At 39.0% G+C, this 19,586-nt stretch overlaps 1 long non-coding RNA gene across 1 annotated transcript; it reads right to left on the bottom strand.

The window, feature by feature from the left end:
- Window positions 1–212: 212 nt before the first annotated feature.
- Window positions 213–6,235, bottom strand: LOC121931558. Its single transcript, XR_006104166.1, has 3 exons — window positions 6,136–6,235; window positions 5,293–5,377; window positions 213–475 (listed from the first exon to the last, which is right to left on the bottom strand). It is a non-coding gene; the product is annotated as an uncharacterized LOC121931558 (long non-coding RNA).
- Window positions 6,236–19,586: the final 13,351 nt, after the last annotated feature.

Below are 19,586 nucleotides of genomic sequence, written 5' to 3'. Positions count from 1 at the left end.
ATCAGCATCAAATTTGTCAAGATTTTTTTTTATCCTGCAGATGCAGACCAGCAGCTTAAAGAGCTTCACAGAGCTCCCTATGGACCAGCACCTGCAGCTGTGAATAATAATAATAATAATAATAATAGTAATAGTAATAATAATAAAACCTTTTATTCATATCTCACTTTTTGTGTAAACAATCAAAGCTTGCAAGATGTTACATGCCTTAGCACAATACACATTTTTCCTTCTCATAGCCATTTTTCCCTGTCCTTTTCGATGTTCCCCCTTCCCCTCTCCTCCTCCTTCTTATATCAAGATTCACATTTGGTGTAGCATGCAGTTCTGCCCTGACTCATAAACCACAGCAATCCTCCATACTCGTGTCGTTATTTTTGATGATTGCCTAATGGAGTGTTCAACATCCAGCAGTCCACAATATGGTTCTTCATGCTGTGCCTTGTACTGGCAAGACCATCCATCTTCGTATCATCTGAATAAAAAAAAAAAGATCACAATTAACATAATGCGCTGCTTAGTGTGAAAACACTGAGTCATATTATGCATAATCAAAGAATAATCTAGTCCAGCGATCATCTCTTAATGATCAGATCAATATTACAATAGCAGATAATTGTAGATGAATCATAAGCTATGATAGGATTTCTTACTAGGATCATACATCCTGTATTATATTGGGATAGACTGATTCTGGAATTGGATGAAGGACAGATCTAATTCTTCCATCCATGCCTGTTGCCCATGCCTCTTTATGTTCCCATTCATTTTCACTGGAGCTCTAAAATATTTACCTTGGCAGCTGCATCATTTAAGTGCAATGCACATCTGTATACCCAAATGTTTAAAATGTTTGAAAAATGCAAGCTGACTGCAAAATCTCTGAGATCTGCGCATATGTCCTTTGCACCATATTCAGATTATTAGCATCTCATCTCTCAGTCTGCTAAAACAGGACTAACAAAACTGACATTAACTTTAAAATCTCAGCTATTAAATAGAAACCTTCACATTATTTACTATGTTTCCAAAAATATCCCCCAAAGTGGGTTGATTATTTTGAGTCCATGCACTTTGCCAGAACACATGGGCTTTTTCAGGCTTGTTAGCTGACCTTTCTCACAGTGCTTTGTGGTGTGTATATGGGTGTGCTTGTCCCATGACCTGCCAAAGCTTCATAGATCTCTGCACACAGCAGGAGCCTTCTAACAAGGTCCTGCAGGACCATGATAAATTAATAGATTAATTCAACTGTCCCTCTGCACTAGACAAACTGAAAAGGTTTGGATCCTGACTCCTGAGCACCAGTTCTGGTGTTACATCTCTCTGTGCACAAATGGAGTGTGTCAAACCTTCCTGTCCTGTCCACTAAGACTTAAGGCCTGAGCAGATGTGCAGATATCCTGCCCTAGATTTTACCCTGAGTTAGTCTCTGTGCCAGTATAGTGATGGGCAGATGTTTATTTACCTACCCACTGCTATGCCATGAACCTGCTTCAAGTGCACACTCTTTACCTGCCACCCCAGTCTTCTCTGAAGGGCCCTTTTGCAGCTCATAAGGAAACTGGCCAGACACCCCTTTCCAGTGTCAGAGGACCTTCAAAGAAGACGAAATGGCTGCATCAGGTAAGAGGCATACAGGACATCCAGTCTGCCGGCTGTCATTTTGGAGTTTCCTGGAAATTCTATGACAAACAGCCAGTCTTTTAGGACCAGATTAAGGTCCCTTTGGGCTGGGATCAGTGTGTGACTCAGCCTCTGGACTGGCTGATTTGGACCAGGGGTAAAGGCCTGCATCGTCCAGATAGGACAGTGCAAGGCCAGGGGGGACATGGACTTAAGGATCACAGGAGATGGAAGTAGAAATAAAATGTTCTCCAAACTTTCAGTGATAGGCATCAGTCCAAGATTACATCGTCACTGCTGACATTAACAGGGAGAAAGGAGTAATCTCAAACATGGGGTGACTAAGCAAATGTTTGTCCCATCCACTATGTTTGTAACCCTCATCAGTATTATTAACACTTTTTAGGAAACAGTTGTGTCAAAGACAGCATTTCAACAGGTTAGGAGAGCTTTTACCTTCCCTGTCATATAGGTAATGCATGCCGTCCAACTCTCCCAATTTGGCAGGAACAGTTTCAGTTAATCCTCTTGTCATCCTACTTTTTCAGCGGCTTTTAAAATGTTTCATTTTCTCCCACCACCTCCCGCTTTCCTCTTTGTTCTCAGTTGCTGCAAACTGAGTTCAAAGTGCAAAAGTAGTTTGCGCTCACTTCAGCAGGGGGGAAAGGAGGGGAAGATAAGGAATCTTGCCCTTCCCAGTAGGTTCAGGCAAAAGTAAATGGCTGCAACCTCTCTTAGATTGTCTGTTTTTTTCTCATTAATAACTTTTGCCATCTTAACTATATTCTGATGCTGTTTGGTCCCATGTATCCTAATTTTCATCTGTTGGAGGATAAAGGTAGTTGAATTCCAAAAAAGAGAAAGCACATTTCAGACAAAATTCAGCTACTGTGGCCTTCTGATGCTGGTTTTTTGGAATTTAGTTTATTTCCTTCAGCGAGAAGTTCTCTGTGTGAATTCTTTCCTTTGTGAAACACTAGCTCTGTGTGTGTGTGTGTGTGTGTGTTAAAAATAGCTCTTTAACAAAACAGAAAAAAATGGTGTATGATCCCTTGTTGTTCTTTTTTTTTCTTATAGGGAGAAAAAATACCAAATAGTTGATCCCAGCAGGAGAACAGTCCTTTTTTAAAAAGCCACGACTGAAAGAATTCAAAGGACTAGGCAGTTTAGGGATCAAGTGAAATGTAAGAACCTGATATGTAAAGCCAAACAGATAGATACATACTATTAATATTGTGGCTTGTTTGGGGAGCAGACTAGAAAGGGCCAGACATATTTTGGTTGTTCAAATGTGCAATTCTTTTACTACATACTGATTTATGCTATGGCTAATTCATATGACTGTTTGAGAAGGAGGGGGCCTATATTTGCAAGCACAGAATTAATATATATATTACACAGTTTAATCTTTCTTTTATAATTCATCTCTTCACAATAATCTCTGTAATTTCATTGTACAATAAAAAATCTACCGCGTAGAAAACTGTCATGCTTTTCTAGCAGTATGCTGTGTTTGTGCTCCAAATATAGGTAAATCTGACCAAATTAGATAGGATCTTGAATACCAAAAGCTGAAAACCAAGACAAATTAGAGAAAGCTGAAACACACAGAAAGAAAACAAAGATTTGGTGAATGTGTCCTTGGTTGCTCAGAACAGTCAATACCAGTGACCTTATTTTAAGTGAACCTTTGTTATAGTGACTCTTGGAATAGTGAAGATATATTTTCTAATTCATTGTGGTGGCAGTGGGAGAAGACATTGCAGCCATATTCCCTAAAGATCTTCAATCAACAATAAACATAGCTTTTGTGGCATTCCTCAAGACACAATTTGGAAATGGGAAGTTGTTTATACCAGACATAAATCCTTGGCAATTGGTGCATTCAGAGTCACAATAATAATCACCAGGGAATTTACATTTTCTTCATCATTAGGCTAACTGAGACAATAACTTAAGAAACCAAGACTAACATGACACTTTATTTGTTCAGTTGTAAGCAAAATTTCAATTTTAGCAGGTCTTCTGTTTATTACTGATCCAAACCATAGACATCTTAGAGGGAAGTTAGATTAGGAAAATGGTATATAGGGAAGAGTTAAACACCTTCTCAGAAGAGACACTGATCACGTGTAATTATATCCACTGTTGCATACTGTACTTTAGATAGTCCCAAAAAGAGCTCCTATCTTTCACTTATTATGCAGAAGCTGGGAGGAACAGCTGGGGTTGATATTACCTCTCCGGAGACCAAGGGGTGAAACAGACAGTGAGTAAGGAGTGGCTTACTGTCACCCCTTTGCTCACTGGGTTGGGGCTGCAGCAACCGCACACCACACCTCCAACCTAGCCTTTTCCAAGTGCAAAAAGGAGTGGCAGAAAGCTGAAACACCATGGATCTGCCACATGTGAGGTTGGTTGTGTGGCTTCCTGCTGGACTACTACATTAGCGACATTACACTAGCTAAGCATTAAGATCATTTTCTTTCATTGTTTGCATTCCTCTTTCCCTCTTTTGATGTCTGTTGAATCTGCTGTCCTGAGAAGAGTCACTATACTTCTTGGAGGTGACCATCTTAGCTAGTTCTGGGATAAAATAGACAGATAGGCATTGAAAGTTACATTTCATTTTGGGAAATAATTGGTTAATTTAAACTGACCTGGTGAGTGGGAATAAATAATCCTTGCAAGTGCTGGAAATCCCCTCAAAATACTGTGGAATAGGGAAAATGTGTAGATCTCTCCCGCCTCTGCCAAAAAAAACTGGAAAAGAACAAAACCAGGAATTTTCTGTTTTTTCCAGTCCATCTGGATAGGCCATCTGTGCTACTTAAAGATTCTATACATGTAGCATGGCAAAAGAGAGTCAGTGTGGCATAGTGATTTGAACACTACACTATGTCTCTGGAGACCAGCGTTTGATTCCCATTCAGCGATGAAACCCACTGGGTGACCTTGGGCAGGTCACACATTCTCAGCCTCAGACAAAGTCAGTGGCAAACCTCCTCTCAACAAATCTTGCCAGGAAAACCTCGTAATAGGGTCACTTTAGGGTCACCATAACTCTGAAACAGTTTGAAGGCATACAACACATATACACAGCATGGTAAAAACCAGGAAATCTTATTGTGTTGTATTCAGTTGTCTGATCCTTATCAGACAGTGGGGGCAGCTACCTAATAGAGCTGCCTGACATTCCTCTCTAGCAGTGCAAATATGTTTACATATTATTCTGCCTTAGATCCTAGGTTAAATCTTGGTCTTGTGAGCTTAGATAGGGCCTCAAGCAGCTTGGCTCCAGAGAGCATTCTTTGTGGCAAAACATTCCATCATTTGGACTGCACAGTCTTCCCCTTCCCACTCTAATGGGAAACTGGTTTGGCAGCTTCACTGTCAAGAAGCAGATCGTCTATCAAGAAAAGAGATAGCCCTAGAGGCCTTTGAAGAAATCTGGGCACCATTCCTCATGTGCCATGATGGTATGCTGGCTCCTCAGACATCTCTAAAGTCTTACGCCCTTTTTTCCTATTCTCTTCCTTTCCCCCTTTCTTCCTTTTTGGTTTGAGGACCTCAGCAATTCTAATTCAATATGACACCACTCAAGGACATATTAAATTAAAGATGGATGAGATATGAAGGGAATGACTATATGAAATATGTACTCACCACAGCACTCTAGATTTCCAGCCATGATGATCGATTCCCTGCTGTGACCTTTAGTGTATTTCATATTGTTCACTGACTTGTAAACCTGGAAAACAAATCCAACTATTAAGTGAGAAGACAAAGCGAGAGGGAGAATAGAGGAAGAGATTTCTATTCTAAAGGACTTGCATGCTCATCTGTAAGAGCATGACTGATGAAAGTGGGGAAATGGGAAAGCACTGGATTGATTTCTCAGAGGTCAAGGCAGGTCAGTGGAAAGACAAGGAATTACTCTTAATGCCTCAAGAGCCCCATCTAGTTATCCTAAGCATGGGCCTAAAAAAACCCAAAATGATGCCAGTGCTGAAGCTTGAGGTAGAAAAGTAAAAGTTAATACAGATTCAGAATTGTGTACTAGGCTAAGGAGAGAAAATAGTAGATATTTATGTTATTTAACAGTTATGACAACAAGATGACAAACTCTACATGGTATAACCTGAGACGCCAAATAAAAGAGAGTAAAATAAAACAGTAACAATAGCAAACAAAATAAAACAAAAAGAACAGTACAGTCAACTCTCCATACCCACAGATTCTGCACCATCCATGACTTGAAAACATACCCCCGACAAAAAAAAACCCTAAAAGCAAACTTTGATTTTGCCATTTTATATAAAAAACATCATTTTTCTACACCACTGTATATAATGAAACTTGAGCATCAATGGATTTTGGTATCCACAGGGAGCCTTGGAACAAAACCCCAGAAGATACCAAGGGCCCACTGCACAATTATCCCCCAGTATTTTTGCTTTCCCATCTTTGCATATCTTTAGCCACTATTTCTGAGATCTCAAATAATACCTTACTATTGTGAGAGTTCAGCAGCAATGGCTGTTCAGAGCTGACAGGAGTCTGTTGTATTTGTGTGTCTATATTTGGCCTGTCACACCCATATAGTTTTCCCACAGACTCCATCTCAGATATGAGGCTTAAAAATATCTCCTGCAGTGTCTGTATTTTCTCCACCTTTGACAACACAAGTATAATTCACCCTCTAACTGCTGGCCTTTTGCCCAAGATACAGCCTGGTCATGGCCTGTCCCATCCTCTATTCTGCAATATTACATTACCAAAATGATGTTACTGAGGCTGAATCATGTTGAAACGGAAATGAAAGGGAATTCTGATTTTATGGATCTGGTGGATAACCATGTTGCAATGAATTGTTGCTCTGTCTGAGCAAAACAGCAGTGCCTGAAAGCTAGTCAGCCACTACCTTTTACATCATCAAACCAAATAATGGATGAAATATATCTAGATCAAGTATAATTAACATACCTTAAAAGGTTGCTTTCTAAAGTGTTTGAATAATCCTGCATATCTGTGGGTCAGTGACTGAGGATTCCATTGGGAAATTAAAGATCACTGTTAAGTATGGAGATTCTGAGGGTTTGGGGAACATTGATGGAAGCCCAAGTGCTACCTCTTCAAGTCCTCTCTCTCAATTAGTCTCAAGCTCTTGAGGTACAAATGTCTCTAGCATCTGCTGTGGCTAGTTTGCACATGTAGCCTCAAGAAGGAGGCTAGGAGGGAAGTGGCTGGCAATATCTTCCTGGTCACTCCTTCATCTGTTTTTCTTGCCATATAGACTGGCCATATAACATCCACTCTAGGAAGGTACTTTTGTGACCCTTTCATTAGGCAGAGTGAGACAAACCAAACCAAAGGGTTCTGACAAAGAAGTAATTAAGAAAATAACAGCACCCTGGAGCAAAAAATGTAGCCAATACCTAGGGGCACTTGGGGCAATCTGTTAGCTTTCCCCCCTAAACATTTTGGTTGTTACCTCCTCTTGGAGCACAGTGTATATACTATATGTAGTACAATGAGGCTGCTGCTTCACCCATTGCAAGTGGTGCCAGGTCCACTCAGCCTTGTATCCTTCTATAGGTAGCTAAAATGAGTACCCAGCTTGTTTACATTGTAAACCACTTAGGGAGTGCTTAAGTGCACTGTTAAGTGGTACGTATAGATAGGCACTTGCTTGGTATTGCTAACTTCAGATGCCAGTCTAGTCAGTTTCTATACTGGAGACAGTAAAAGGAACACCATATTTCCTTTGTCTTGGTCTGCGCCTACTTCTTTTTCCAATAAATCCGCAGATGGTGCAGGACATGTAATAGCAAGAAGCATGTGAGAACTGGCAGCTGAGCAAACAATGGAATAAGAGCAGGCGAAGATTAAAATAATGACGTTCTTTCTCCATCTCTGACCTATTCCCTTCTTGTACTTTAAGCATGCAAGTCTGCATGTTTATTGTTTTGTTTATCACATTTATATCACACCCCTCTTCCAAGAAACAATGTTATTCTCATAAAAATCCGATAAGATAAATTAAGTTTTTCAAACACTGTCTGGCCAAAGGCCACACAATGAGCATAACTACATGGGCATCAACCCCATCCTATGTTTATCTGGCAGGAAAGACTATGTGAAAGTGTTATCATCTCAACACACTTCACTATTGGAAATAGTTTTTTTTAATGTTAAAGCCAGTTGTATTATATAGGCATCATCTGCATGCCATGCTTTCCTCCCCCTGGTTGAAAGCATGTAACTTGGATTGCATCATCATCACATGGGCTTTCCTGATGTCATCATGATACTAGGTAAGTAATCCTTCATATTAAAAGACAGAAGAAAGAACTCAACAAAGCAAAGGCATTTCTGGCACCATTGTACCTAATTTGTAGTTCTTTCCTGTTGTTGCATTTCTGATTTATCGCAATCGTAAGGCCATATCATGGTTTTTTCTGAGGAGTGAGTATGTGATTCACCCTAGGTCACCCAGTGGCTGAATGGTGAGTCAAACCCTGATCTCCAGAGTCACAGTCCAATACTGAAACCACTACACCATCCTGGCTCACCTGTTGTTGTTGTTGTGTGCCTTTGAGTCCTCTCCAACTTATGGCAACCCTAAGGTGAACCTATCATGGAGTTGCCTTGGCAAGATTTCTTCAGAGGGGGTTTACCATTGCTTTCCCCTGAGGCTGAGAGAGTGTGACTTGCCCAATGTCACCCAGTGGGTTTCATGGCCACACTGGGAACTGAACCCTGGTCTCCCAAGTCGGAGTCCATCATTCAAACCATTACGCCACACTGTCTCTCTTGCTCACCAAACCATATGCTAAATATATCCTTTGCCACTGTACTGATAGGCCATTTTCATGTATCTCTTATCATGTGACATGATTTCCTTGTGTAGCTTCCAGGTCTAAACCCTGCAACATCCAAAATTATTCACTGAGAAGGGATATTGATGTCAGAATCAATAAATGCAATGGCAAAATCATACTTCAGCAATTTAATCCTATGCATACTTATAGAGATTTTTCCCATCGCAATTCCATGTAAGTGTGCATAAGATGGTAGTCTTACAGTGATTATTACAATGTATGCAAATGGAGACATACAATTACCCATATTAAATGTATGTACATTTATTTAAGGACAAATATGCTCAATAGTTTGTTTTTAAAAAAGAATAACTCATAAAGAACTAGATCTACTTGTGAAGTCGAAGGCTTTCATGGCCAGCATCCATAGTATTTTGTGGGTTTTTCAGGCTATGTGGCCATGTTCTAGAAGAGTTTATTTCTAAAGAGTAATAAACTCTTCTAGAATATGGCCACATAGCCCGAAAAAACCACAAAAATTATAGATCTACTTGGTTTACACACTCATTCAACTGGAATTAAGACCAGTGTATCCTAAACATTATACAGATGTATTTTATGGCAATAACACTGATATAATTGGATTGCAATAGGCAGCCTAAATGTGTGGAAATGAAACAACAGAATAAAGGATTCACACATGGGAATAAAGGATTCATGCACCTCTTTCAAAACTTAAGACTGTATGCTTGACACTTGAGAATAGGAGTTGCATTCTGTCATAGTGGGACAGACAAGAGGAAATATAGGAAATGATGGTTGTACTGAAGTGTTTTAGGGAAATACTGGGCAACCAATCATCTGGAAATAATCAAGTAAATATGTGCATTGTGTGCTGGAGAACTGATGAGTTCAGTATGTTCTACTCAGTGATTGAGATCTTGTACAAAGAAAGGATCTGATTAAGGCTGATGCCGAAAAATATTAAGAAAGATATTGATCATCCTCACATGATGCAGCTGTGTTTGGTCCATGTGCTATTTACTCAGTATTTTGAGGTGACATTTGACATATTTCTTTGCATGTTATTTGTTGCTGGAATGTTGTGTATGCATTTGTACTTACACAGTGTGCATGGACACCTTCAGAGATTCTGTGGTATTGAAAACATATAACCGCTGCTTTAAAAGCTCTGAGCTCTGATAAAAGATAAAAGACGGAAAATGTATGATCAGATCTCATGTCATTTCCTTTAAAAAAAAAAAAAAAACAACCAGTCTTGGCAGACCAACAAATCATATGTGGTGGGAAGAGAGAGAGAACAGTGTTAAGATCTCCTTCTATTTTCCTGAATGAAATTGCCTTGGTAATAATTCTGACATAAGGTTTTATAGCTAATCAGTTTGTCAGCCTAAGGATGTTGAAAGTCAATAAACTTTGTCAGGTTGTGTTTTTCCCAAATGTCAAAGTTGTTCCATTCACTTGTCACTTCGAATTTTTTTGTGAACTCACATTGAGGTTCATTATGATATTTGGTTTTTAATTCAGTGTATTTTTCTCAAATTTCTACCACATTACTCTAGTATGATAAAACTTGAAATTTGTAGTGACATCCATGCTCTTGGTCTGTGTTGCTTGGTAGTCTACTGATTATTTTGTTCTTCTATCTATTCAAACACTGCAATTAATATTGACATTACAAACAGTCAAATATCTTGTATATGTTTACCATATAATGGAAAAATGAAACTGAACTACTGAAAAATCTAAGCTTATAGTTACTCTGCCAGGGGACTGGCTAATGTTTTTTTTACAAGCAAAAGGGGATGAAATGAGAGAATCTGAGATGAAAGTAAAATGATTTTTCTTCTATGATGATGTTGGCTGGTTATGAAGAAAACAAGACAATGGACCTCATCTTTCTTAAACTGAAATCAGTTGCTGACAATGAATGCAAAAATAGCATGGAGCTATTCTTATATTCATAATAAAAAGAGCCCAAATATTGAGTTCCCTCTTCATGATCTTCTCTGTGTTTTTCTCCTTTATGTGACTCTTCTCTAAGATATCAGTCCCAACTTAATTAAGAATAATGGGGCTGATATCTCAGAGAAGAGTCACATATAGTAGAAAAACACAAAGAAGGTCATGAAGGGTAAGCTCAACATTTGGAGTCTTTTTATAATGAATATTAAGAATAGCTCAATGCTAGTCTTCGAAGGTAAAGCAGTTCCTTTGATAGTAGAGCTTTGATATCTGGAAGAATCATCTTGTAGAAAATTGTAGTTATGTTATGGATGCACTTACTGATGATTTTCTAGCCCAGTCAGAGGACATAGTTCTAAAAGTGAGCCAAGAAAGTCCAAATATATTAAAAATAAGGATATTTCTCCCTAGCATAAATATTCCCACATTGCCTTAGTGCACTGCTCTGCCGCCGCAAACATGATTCTTCAGCAGCAGAGCCATCCTACATAGCCAGAGTGGTATAGTGATTTGAGCATTGGACTATGACTCTGGAAGCCAGACCTTGGGTATGTCACACTCTCAGCCTCAAAGGGAGGCACAGACATGACCCTTCTGAACAAATCTTGCCAAGAAAACCCTATGATAGGTTTGTTTTAGGCTCACCATAAGTTGGAAACTACTTGAAGGCATGCAACAACAACAGATTTATCCTACAACAGATGTGGATATCAGCACCAGTTAACCCTGCTACCACCTAAGTATTCTGGGTATTTTTAAAGGCATATTACTAGTACCAAATATATTTTTGTTTGTATTTTCCCCCTCATTCCACATGAGATCAACACCATTTAGAGATGATCTCATCTCTGGCCACTGCTCAAAAATATCAGCAGGACAATCTTGTGTGCTAGTAATTCTGTGTTCCTGGTTTATCGTGGAGTATGACACTCCAACATGATACAAAAACAAAAATAATACCAGCCAGAATTCTAGCAGTTCAAATTGGTACCAATCAATGCTTTCAGACCATTTTGAAGAACAATTGGATAAGTAACATATTATAATAATCTAACTTGGTTTTATCAAAGCATGGATCATTGTGACCAAGCGACTCATATCCAGATAAGGCCATAGCTGTTGAATCAGCCAAAGTTGATACTTGGTGCTCTGTTTTGGGATGTTCAGTTATAATCACTGGGAGACATAAACTTTCAGTTTGGCTTGAGTTTGGCACCTGAATCAAAAGAAGCTTTTTTTAAAAAAATCTAAGTTGAAGCAAGTGGTCTGCTGAACTGAATCTTGGTGTTGGTGCACACCCCTAAAACCATACTAGACACATACCTCAGTTAACAAAGTCTCTGACAAAGAAGTTCCTTTTCATAAAGTATTTTCATGCATGCCCAGCCCCACTTCCCTTCTCATCCCCGCTCTAGATGTTATGTGTAGAATCAGCATTTGGATTGTGAAGGAGGGCTGGTGAAATACAGACTTTCACTGTCAGGTTACAGCAGTATTTATGCAAAAAACCAGAGGAATAAAGCTAGAGATTGGAAAGAGCACAGTTCTATTGGAGCCAGTTCTGCTTTAGCCTACCACAGGGAAGGTAAGCAGCTGCTGCCTCCCGAATTATTTATTGAACATGTGTGAACAGCAAAACAAAGAGAAAAGAGGTGAGCAGGAAGCATGCCCCATCATCTCCCCTCAGCATGTTAAAAGAAGCACAGAGTTCTAATGCTGCTGTCATTTTGCAGAATTAATGCAGTTTGACATTGCTTTAATTATGGCTCCATCCTATAGAATCTTGAGATTTGTAGTTTTTTATGCCACCAGAGCTCTCTGACAGAGAAGGCTAAACATCTCACAAAACTAAATATTGCAGTATTCTGTAGCACTGAGCCATGGTATTTAAAGCTGTGTCAGACTCATTAATTTTGCAATGTAGATGCAGCCTTTCTTCGGTTATCAAGAGAGAAATAATAAGAAAAGTGGAGTCTGGTTAAAGAAAAAAATAATAATCATAGGATGTATTTTGCAAGACATTTTCACATATTCTCTAGAAGGGTCAGATTGCTTTTGTTTACTTATGCAATTGACTTACTGACGTGTTTGTTTCATTTCACACATGCATATTGTTAGTTTTGGGTGAAATGTTTGCTGAAGCATGTTGTTGCGGCAAAGAAGCCTATCCCTAATCTTTCCATTTTGCTTCTGTTTCTAGTATGACATTTTGTATTAAAGAAGTAATGCCCAAGTACAACTCAAGTATATCTGTATTCTTTTAATACAATTTCAGTATTCTTAATTCCCATCAGGTAGTTATAATTCCCCAAAATCCCTATTAGAAAGAGAGAAATTTCATCTAACATCTGAGATTTTTTATTAATGTTCTTATTTCAGCTTTAGAAGGTAAAATTACAATATGCCATTTCTAAAAATGAGCCGTCCAATAAGCAAATCCTTATTCACAGATGAACCAAATGGATCCTCTTCCCTAAAGTCTATTTCCAAGGTCTTTCCCTGTCAGATTTTGAATACTTCTAGTCATGTTTCCTTCACTTAATCATAATAATCACTTAAAAGAAACATCTATGGACTTCTTTAAGTGACTTTTTAAAGTGTCAATAAAAATATCTTCTAGCAGTTCTTCATGTGGCAAGCAAAAAAAGAGAGTATGAATCACAGATTAGAAAAAAAAACTTGCTATATTTGATAAATCAGATTTATGTAATTTTTCCCAAGTCCCATTGCAATCTTAAACTTGTTAATTCTGAAAACAACAAGTTTAATAGATGTTGGACTGAATAATCTATGAGTAATGTCAGATAAATTGCATGTATGTATCTGGGGACAAAAATTGGATACAGTTAAAGCAGAGTAATTTGTGAAGTTTGCATCTTGAGCAAGTTAATGTCTGAAAAGGAATTTGCAGTGAATGAACCATTTGTCATATTTACATGGAGCATTTATATCATGTGCACACACGACCATTAAGAATAAAATACATGTAACTTTTTATTCCAACTAGCACATCATTAACAATGACCAAACCCTTTTTGGCTTCAACTAAGAGAATCTGTACATGACGAAACTGGTTTCCATATGTGTATCACAGGTTGGGTCAGGAAATATAGGTGAAAAATCTTCCATACGCTGCAAATGTGTCCTCTAATGTTAATATTCACTCTTTCAGTTATGCATGAACAACCTTGAGTTACAGATGTGTAACTGACCTGTATTAAGTATGCAGTCGAAGGAGATTATGCTTTTAAACTGCAACTATAGTTGTAAATAGCACCTTTGGTGATACTTATCACACATGATGATGCCTCCAACCCAGAGCTGCTGGCTGCAAAGCATGATTAGGATGACCCTTTTCATGGTGGGGGGGGGAGAAATGTCAATAAGCTCCTAATCACACCACACCCATTAGACCTCATGTGCAAAATGTTGCTGCTGCAGCAGTTGCAAATTGGCAGTCTCCTCCCCCCCCCCCCCCCCGCCCCGGCTAATCCCAAACAGCCTGATTCCCATTATTTCCCCCCTATTTCTTTTACTTAAAACAAAACAAAATAAAACCTTAAATCATCTTAGCAGAATTCCAGAATTGCATTAAAAAGTAAAAAAATATATATCAAAACCAAAGGCACACTGGGTAGAGCACAGTACAGGAAAGTGTTGTGGAAGTGTGGAAGATAGTGTGATGGTAGAAGTACTCCCAGTCACATTATTACAAATATGTGCAATAATGGCTGCTCCCAAACCAGTATGTTTCCATTTTCATTAACTAACATGACTGTGGCAAGAATGGGTCTTGTGTGATAATGCCCTTACTGTTAATCTACAGAAATGCCATCCCTGTCCATCTTGTGCTGCTGGATCCTGTGAAGAAGGCCCATTCAGCTAGCAATTGAGGTGCAAGGAAAACAACATTTCTGCCCCCATTTCACAAGTGAGCAAGACTGCAACCTTCAGAAGCCAGTTCCTTTTCACAAGTCCTTGTCATTGTCTTGCTGGTGGTTGGCATTTAGGGTATGGTGAAAACCCTCCTCCTTGTGCCTAGATCACCAGCTGAATGAACCTCCTTCTCCTGATCTATCAGCTGGCTCTTACAGTAGACTGGAAGGGGGCTTGGGCCAGGAAACTTTACTCTGCTACAAGATCCCATTGCATCTCATTTCCTAAGGAGCTGATCTAGGATTCTGGTGCATGGCTACTGCTGGAACAAGGTCTGTTTGCTGCTAATGTAGGACCTTATCGCACACACAATTTTAAACATTCTGGGGATGGAAGGAGGACACTCTTGTGCGCACGCATGCTGCAGAAAACGGAGTTTATCGCACACAAATACATCCTCCAAGAGGCCCTGTTCTGTCCCCTGGCACGCACCCATTCACGTCCAGTCCTGATGGGCGTGATTTTTGCCTGATGGATTCCGTCAGCAAAAAATGGCGCCCGTCAGGACTGGATGCGAACGGGTGCGCGCTGGGGGACGGAACAGGGCCTCTTGGAGGATGTATTCGTGTGCGATAAACTCTGTTTTCTGCAGCACGCGTGCGCACATGAGTGTCCTCCTTCCGTCCCCAGAACGTGTGTGCAATAAGGTCCGTACACATAGTTTAAATAGTACTGGATGGGTACTGTAGCTTTTAATTCCACATGATGATCAAGGGATACTAATGTGGTAATAAAGATCAGATTTGAAATGGCAGATGTTCTGCCAAAAAAATGGATATATTTGCAAATTGACAGACACCTTTGTGAATCTGAGCCAGAAATTTGCATTTTTATGAACAACATATGAAATATATGGCCAGTGCACTCTTTTCCCCAGTCATTATTATCACATGAGTCTTTGGCACCAGGTCCTGGAAATCTGGCATGCTTGCATTCAGTGTCAATATCAATCTCTTGAAATACCAACATTGTGTTATGTTATTTTAGTCATTATGCCCTCTTCTAGGCTAAGTGTTGGAAAAGAAAATGTCAAGAATAGGTTGAAAATACGTATTAAGTCGTATGAATATACTGAAGCCAGAAATCAGAAGTGTTTCTCTGACATGCAGCCTTTAAACTTGGGCTGAAACAGACAAGGTGGCACCCACCTCCTAGTGTAAACATTTCTCCTATGTACTTCCTTATATAACTGCACTTAACATGTAAGCTGGCCCTTTGCAGCCACACATCTGTCTGGCATAGCCCTAATGAAGTTCTGAGGTGAATGGACGGGCTTACATGGTAAGTGTGGTTATACATCAGGAGCATGCAGGAAATGCTTAAATAGGCTGCTGTTTTATTTGTGGCTGCTATCACATCTTACAGCCTAATTACATCTACTTAGGTGGGCATTCACCACAACAAACATTGCTTTATTGAAGCTGCTAAATCTCTAATGGCACCAGTGGAGACTCTGGCAAGGAGATCAAGAGGTAAACTTCCCCACTCACCTCCTACAGTGGGCCTTTGGCATCTGCTGGGGTCTGGTTCCAGGACCTCCCATGGATATCAAAATCTGTGGATGCTCAAGACCCATTGAATACAGTGGCAGAGTAAAATGGTGCCCCTTATATAAAATGGCAAAAGCAAGGTTTTCTTTCTGGAATTTATATATGTAAAAAAATATTTTCAAGCTGTGGATGCTTGAATCTGTGGATTAAAAAAATCCATTGATATGGAAGGTTGCTCTCTCATCAGCAGGTTGTATAAGGTTAGAAACTCTTTAATCAGAACTTCTGCATATACTTTTCTTTGATTCCCTGAAGATGTTCTTAAAGTATGAACAGGCTAACATTTGTCACACTTTTCATAATAAAGATCACCTCATAATTTTTGGATAAAAATGGGGGCTGAGTGGGGGGGAATTGTGGGGAAATACTGTACAATGCTTTTAGCTCCAGGAGATGTATAGAATGTAATTAGTTAAGAAACATATAATTGGGGGATTATGATTGTCAGAAATAAATTGATGCATTCCAATATCCTCTATGATTCTATGATGTTACCCTCAGGAAACAGTCCTGTACATGTTTACCTAGGACTGAGTTCCACTGGATTCAATGGGTCTTACTTTTGAGTCGATGTGTGCATGATTGTGTTGTTAATGTAAAGAGAATAATGCTGTCAGGACGAAGTAGCCAGAAAATCTCTCACAATTCTGGATCTCTTCAAGTGACAGTACCATTCCTATGATACTTTGCAACCCTGGCATGTGTGCATATGAATGTGCATGTGCACACACACTTAAACTGTGAAGACTAGTGAATCAAAAGGAAAGGAAGGTAGTGAGAAGAAAATCAAACAAATCAACAGAAGGAACTAACAGGAGGAAATATTTTTAAATCAGGAATGCTTCTCTGAAATATTGATCCTGTTTTAAGGAAATTAGAAATGGAGGGTAATCTGTAATCATTCTGCATCATTCTGGGTGTGCAGTAAGTAATTCAATACATATTCCTTCAAGGAAAAACATATTTGGTCCTTATAGTCTTCATTTGTCTTTTCCTTTTGCTTTTGTCCTGAGAGTAGTGGGAAAAGAAAACTCTGCTTCTTCCTCTCCTGCATGCTCACTGCTACTGAGCAAATGGAGTGGAAAGTACTCACTTGTAGTAGCTTTGAAGTCTCCTTGCAATCTGTAGCAAGCAGAAGGTGAGCAACATACACATGGTTGAGAGGTGGGTGGGAAAGAAGAGGAGTAGCTGTGGCAGTGTCAGGCAATCTGTGGCTTTTGGGTGCTGTGAATTAGCAGCTATCTAAATGTTCATAAATACAACGAAACACAATGCACAAAACTGTAACAAAGCAGCAACTGAAAAACCAGAGCAAATCAATTGTTTATATAAATTCTTTCAGTCACCTTTATGGTTTATCTTCACTAGCATTTCTTATTTTGGTTCTCTTGTTCTTTTACTTCCAATCTTGTTTACTCCTATTCTTTTACTTCCAGTTTTTACTTCCCTTACATTTCTGTGCTTTATTTTGTGTCTTTAATATTATGAGTTCGATCTCCAGGTTGACTCAGCCTTCGATCATTTCGTAGGTCGGTAAAACGTGTACCCTGCTTGTTGGGGGCAATTGGCTTACAGTTTATAAACCACTTAGAGAGTGCTGAGTTCACTATTAAGCAGTACAAACATGTAAATGCTATTGCTTTATTGTTGATAGCCCAGATCATCACTGGAAAATGTGCCGGCTAGGTGTTCCCAGCTAATTGAGAAATTTATTCACGGATTCAATGAAAAATATTCCAGCTATCCATTTAATGGGTTGAATGGAAATGAGGAGTATTTATCACAGGACTGTGGTATAAATGGCTTATTTCTGAACCATACTGCTGAATAAATGTTAAAGCAAGACCTTAATCAAATTTATGGAGTTCATTCAAACATGGATACTACTGTGTCATTTTTAATGTTACTAGAGTAGGAGGAAAATAGTGCAGTTCACTGTAAACATCATTGATTTGTAGTTTTTTGTGGGTCTTTTGGACTATATGGCCATGTGCTGGAAGAATTTATTCCTGGCATTTTGCTGGCATCTGTGGCTAGCATCTTCAGAAAAAGATCTGAAGATGCCAGCCACAGATGCAGGCAAAACATCAGGAATAAATTCTTCCAGAACACAGCCATGGAAACATAATTGCCCATTATGACTTTCCCATACCTTCCACATGGATAAGAAGTAGATAACTATGCAAGATCTCACTATTCTTTTGGTAATACTGACCTTAGTCAACACCTAATTTATCACACATACTTGCTATATATGAGGTGAAAGTCCAAGAACTTCAGTGACTTGACCTGACTTAGCCAAACAGATTTGTAATCTGAGTGTTCCATTTGATCTTTCAGAGTTGTGGCCAGTCTTGTCATTTCTGTTTTCCTTGTACGTAACCCCACTTCTTACATCTTTTAATTGGAAAATACAACAATCTGTCAAGAGAAATATCTTGGAATCTATAAAAAGAGCAGGGCAGACACAAGCTACTGGAGTCCAAAGTAAAGAACTACCAACACCATCAATCACTGATCTTTGAATTTATTTGCTTCAGTTCAAACTATAAAGCTTCCTTCTGCAGAAGTTAGAGTAGAAGAGAATAGAGTAGAAATTAGAGTAGAAGAGATATTTTAAAATTTAGTACTAGAAGTGGACAGATTTCCCACATAAAGTCCCATCTGTAGAGAAAGCTCAAATAAATTCAGAACACTGAAAAGAGCTTGTTTCTGGTAACAAACAAAAAAAAAAAAAAAAAAAAAAAAAAAAAAGGGGGGGGGGAATAATTAAAAAAAAATCCATCTTAATTAAAAGTCTCTGAACACACCATCATGCTCAGATACAGCTGCCACAGTATCTTGTAATTACCTGGTTAGGTATATGAATCAGTCCAGCTTTTTAACACATAGCTATATTATTTTCCTTCACAAATTGTTCTCCAGTTTGCAATACTGAAAGAGATTCTGCATAAACATTCTTAGAGTCAAAATGCCTAAAGCCATCTGTTTTGGGATACATGGTGAATTTCTTCAATGTTGAGCCGTTTGTTGTTATGTGCTGTCACGTCGCTTCAACTTATGGTGACCCTATGAGACCTCCAAGAGACCCTGTTATTAACAGCCCGGCTCAGGTTTTGCAAACTTAGGGCTGTAGATTCCCTCCTTGAGTCCATCCACCTGTTGAGCCCTTACTCACTGAAATTCTTGTTGCTTGCTGTGAGCTACACACTTAGGCTGTCTCAGCAGCCTTTACCATGGTCTTTTAAATGTTTCTTGCAAACACTGAGCACAGTAGTGCCTCCTGTTCTGATTTAACCCCTTTCTTACTGTGCTTTCTCTTCCATTTGGCTGAAGGGAAGTGTTCTCTGCCTTCAGAAAGGAACACAAGGAGGTGGTTATGGAGGCATTCATAATCCAACTGTTCTGTTTGATCTTTTAGACATGTCTAGTCTTGTCATCTTGCTTGTAATCTCACTCCTAGGCCAGGCCTAGAACTGTATAAATGGTATTTGAGGAGGAATGTTCACTTATGCCAAGTGTGGTAACCATGTAGTTCTCCATGAGACTGCAAGTCCTAACAGCCTTAGTTGGCATACCCAATAAAAAGAATGCTGGGGAAATTTAAATTTTGTTCATGGCTCCTATTATTTTCAGTTTTATTAAATGAGAACAAAGATTTAAA

This window comes from Sceloporus undulatus, chromosome 5 (assembly GCF_019175285.1).
Source record: "Sceloporus undulatus isolate JIND9_A2432 ecotype Alabama chromosome 5, SceUnd_v1.1, whole genome shotgun sequence".
Classification (NCBI taxonomy): domain Eukaryota; kingdom Metazoa; phylum Chordata; class Lepidosauria; order Squamata; family Phrynosomatidae; genus Sceloporus; species Sceloporus undulatus.
This window is presented reverse-complemented; position numbering and strand designations above follow the sequence as displayed.